We start from the raw sequence: 5,000 nt of genomic DNA, 5'->3' as shown, positions 1-5,000 counted from the left end.
ATGTCATTTTGTCCAATCTGTATGGTGGAGTATGTTAACACAATATACAATTGGGGTGGTTGTATTTGGTCTCCCTGCCCCTAGACACAGGATCTGACACAAATTATGATCTGATGGTGAATGTATCCCCTGAATAAGCAGGCAGGCTCTATTAGCCCAATGGCAAAACATATCAGCACATTGAGCAGGAAACCAGGTTCAAATCCGTGTCAGAAGAGGAAAGTTACATAGAGAAGCTTTAAATAAAAAAATCTGACTACTTCTTCTACGGCTGGTCTGTGGTCTGAAACATCATCGCTCATGCAGCGATACCGTTTGAAAACCCCAACAGAAGTATGTGCTTTATTTGGAATCAAGATAAGCGGAGGCAGTTTACGGTGCATTCGAGCGGGTAATTTTTATGTCCATCCGGGGCTGCGTAGCCTTTAGCGTAGTGACATGCAACCTCCCAGATAACATTTGTCACCTCAAATGATCTGCTGGCATCATCAGTGGTGTAAAGTAACTAAGTACATTTACTCAAGTACTGTAAGTACAATTTTGAGGTACTTTTACTTACTTTTACTTCTACTCCACTACATCTCAGAGGCAAATATTGTACTTTTACCATTACAATTATTTGAAAACTTTAGTTACTAGTTACTTTGCTGAAATAAATGATTACATTGTACAACATACATTAACCACTTTAGCCCTATTTTATACGTAGGCTATTTTCAAACATTTTAGTACTTTTACTTTAAGTACATTTTGATACCAATACTTTTGTACTTTACCTCAAGTAAATGTTTAATTCCGGACTTTTACCTGTAACAGAGTACCTCTACATTGCAGTGTTGATAGTTTTACTTGATCAATTGATTCGACAATGGCCGCGTTTCCCAAACGAATTTGAGCTCCTGCGTAGCCTAGAAGCTGTGTAGGTGCCTCCACGCATCTGCGCAGTAGCAACCCCGCTGCGCACTATCTTCGTTAGTAGCAGCTGTGTGTGCCCAACGTCTCATCTAAATTGGCTTCAGTAGACACCATCGTCGTAGGTTCCGTTTTGTCTGTGCTAAAACTACATTCGTGAGACAGCATGCACGTGAAGAGATCCTGGACGTAGCCTACGTAAAGCCTACGTCAACTACGTAGTGCTATCCTACTAAACACCCTTTGCATACATATATCTATATATACAGGATTTTGCAAATATACTAAGATAAAGTCGCACCTTTATCTAACTTACCTTTATATGAATTTGACACTTACATTTTTATAGGTACATTCTGTAATGTATTAAAATGCATTTTAAGGTGACACATTTCAATGATCTTAAATGAACACTGCGGCCATTGTTCGCCGTTCAAAAAAATTCAGAGGATAGAGGGGGCGTCCCCCTGCATGATTGACAGCTTTTAGCACCAATGGCGGGAATTTACTTTAGGAAAGTTTAGGAATATATATATATATATATATAACGGCGCGTAACGGGCGACGCCTCCCCAAAAAAACAGACATATATACAACAAACACACTGCGACATGCCGTGTTGATAGCTTGCAGATCTGTTATTTTGGGGCGAGCGGCTGTTAGGAGGAACAGCTGCGCTGTGTAGCCCCCACACTCAAATTTAGCGACAAGTGGCGTGCAAAAGACCTAACTATCGGGCTCAGTCTTATTGGCATGACTGGTAACGCGTTGGGCTGGCGAGTGGGAGCCTTGGGTTCGATCTCAGAACGGCCCATTTCCCAAGTCTACTATGCATAAAATCTTTTGAGCAGATCTACAAGCTTGTGACACGTTGTGAGCTTGTAGATCTGCTATTTTCAAAAGATGTTTTAACCATTCATAAACATGGCGAGCGCAACAGCTGTCACTTTGTGAGAGGAACTGCACTTTCATCATAACGTTTAACTATAAAACTTCGAAATTAAGGAAACATATTTAGCTCAGCATCATTTATATACCTTTAGTTAACTTGGCATGTGCTTAATATTTTTATTAGATGATCGGATCATCCGTGAGAGTACGATTTGTAAACTTCGGGTTCATGCATAGAGGACGAAGCACTGCAGCCGCTCGCCCTACCCAAAAGAACAGATCTGCAAGCTATCGACACGGCATATCGCAGTGCGTTGACAGCTTGTATGTCTGTTTTTTTTTGGGGCACGTTACGCACCGGCCCGGCCGTAATATATATATATATATATATATATATATATATATATATATATATATATATATATATATATATATATATATATATATATATATATATATACATACACATACACACGTGTGTGTGTGCGTGTGTGTGTGTGTGTGTGTGTGTGTGTGTGTGTCGGTCTTTTCATAGATTTCATAGAACGATGGGTGTTACAGGCGGCCCAGGGCGCTCGTTACAAAATGCTTCGTAGGACAGTACTCCCCTCCTACTGTGGGCGGGGAGTATGCTGCGCGCATTCTGTCTCACGAATGTACTTTTACCACACACGCAGCCAGTTTAGATGGCACGCAGGGGCACAACCACCTGCTACTAATGAGGGTAGAGCGTAGGTTTGGCCGAGTCCTAGCTGTGTAGGAGACGCAAGCTGCGTACGGCCACGCATGACCTGAAATCTACGTGCCTGCTATGGTACTGCGAAGCATGTGACGTCACACGTTAGACCCGTCGTCGGACCTGCGACGATGCTCTACGCACGAGCTCTTTGGGAAACCCGGCCATTGTCACATCCAGTGGCGAAGTACGTTTGCTTGGTCACTGTACTTAAATAATGTTTTTGAGAGTCTGCACTTTACTGGAGTATTTGTGTTGTGTTGATACTTATTTATTTGACTCCACTACATTTCAAAGACAAATGTTGTACTTTTGACTGGACTACCTTGTCAGGAAGGGGGACAAAATACATTATGAAGTAACCACTTAACCCCAATTTCAAACATAGTGAAAATATCTATACAATCTCACACTTGCTCGCATTGTGATCTTGTAGATCTGCTAGTTTCTGCTAGTTATTGTTGATATATAGGCCTACATTATTTTTTCCTGGAAAATATTTGACTTGTTTTCAAAATTTTAATACAGCAATGATTGATAATAGTCAGGACAGCAGAGTCACTGCCCAGTCACTGCCCATCTTTCGCCGCAGGCTGAAAACCCACCTCTTCAGGAAACACTACCCTTCCTCTTTGTCTGGCTTACTTGTTGTTAACTAGTTGTACGAACTCTTGTTTTATTGTTGTACTGTTTTATTGGATCTTGTTTAGTCGATACACTTTTTGTATTAGCTCGTGCTCATTTGATTTTGCTATTTCGTCTCATCTGTTTAAGAAAGTAGGTAGCTGATATATAGCACTTTTACCTTGGCGCTAGGTATACTCTTGGTTGCTTGTTTTTGCAGGGAATTTAAGACTTCTGGTGATTAGTAGTTTCGTTCCCTACCTATGTAAATGACTGTAATGTAATGTAATGTAATGTAATAAAAATAAAATTATTAAAAATAACAACTCTACAAGCTAACAATGCACCACATCTCAACGTGTTGATAACTTGTAGATCTGTTCTCTTTTTTATAGCATGTGACAACCTACTATTGAGTATAAATGACAGGCTTAATATAGACTGATTTACTTGTTTTCTCGGAAAATACAGACTAATTATAAATCAGGCCTCTAAGAGTGAGCGGTCAGCATCTCTGTACAGTAGTGATGCGCGGGTCGGGTTTTTTCATGACCCGCCCCGCCCCGCCACGGAACGCAACCCGCCTCAACCCGCCCCGCGAACCCATATATAAATCTATGGCTCAACCCGCCCCGCGACCCGCGATTTTATTTTTATTCTGTAAAATGATGGTTAGAGAATAATCCCCAAGTGTATTCAAACTGTTTTATTGTTATTATTCTTATTCTTATTAAGAATAAAGACAAAACAAGAGCATGTTATTATTTTTATTTTTTTTGCGTGTGAGAGCGCGTGACCCGCTCACCCTCAGCCCGCATCATTTTCTCCGAAATTCTGATTTGACCCACCCCGCGGGTTACGGGTCAACCCGCGCATCACTACTGTACAGACACATAAGTATGAGCGTTATAAATCCCGGCGTGTCTCATCTTTAAAGCGTAGTTTTCAGCAGCTAATCGCTCCATGGTGAGCATGACATGGCCACAGTTAGCCCGGGGGGCTCAGGGGTGGATAAATCAGGGGGTGGGGTCCTCATACCCCCACACACCCCCGCCCCCCACCCCCTGTGTGTCCAGATGGCAACACTTCCACACTGAGAACAAGAAGAGGACACTAACAAGCCTGTCATTGACCTCTGACTGGGAGAAGACACAGAGAAGGGGGGGGGGGGGTATTGATAAATTGACGCCCTGACTAGCTGCACTTAACTGGAATAATGACTGAACATACACTCCATATTGTAAAGCACTATATTCTCGATAATTGTTATATTAGTATATATATATATATTAGTATATATATATATATATATATATATATATATATATTATTTTTTTGTTGTAACCGGGTCTCTCCAGCACTTTTCTGACCTACAAAATACATTTTCAGGTCAGGATACCAATTTCATCCAATCAGGAGAGCGAACCCCACAAAAGGTCACTAATCAGCTTGTGTTTGCAGTTCCAATCTTGTCTGCTCATTGTCTCCGCCAGGCCAAAAGGCATGGCGAGAGAGTATGTTTTACCCCCTGTCCGTCCGTCCGTGTGTCCGTCCGTGTGGCCATCCGTCCTGTCCGTCCGTTAGCAGCTAATCTCCGGCACCGCAGACCCGGCCGCTGCGAAACTGTGCACGCACACTCCCTGGATGCCAATTCAGAACCTCTGGCCCATTTTTTTCAGATTGGCCTGTTATAGCGCCACCAGGAGGCCGATATGTGCAAAACACATTTATTGATACTACTCCTACAGATTTTGTCCAAACATCACACAAATCGGTACACAGTATCTCTATAGTCATGTGATCAACACGGATTTATCCTATTTCCTATATTCCATCC

This window comes from Gymnoscopelus microlampas (genome assembly GCF_963454915.1).
Source record: "Gymnoscopelus microlampas genome assembly, chromosome: 4".
NCBI classification, from domain to species: domain Eukaryota; kingdom Metazoa; phylum Chordata; class Actinopteri; order Myctophiformes; family Myctophidae; genus Gymnoscopelus; species Gymnoscopelus microlampas.
The sequence above is the reverse complement of the archived record's forward strand: the minus strand, read 5'-3'. Positions refer to the sequence as shown.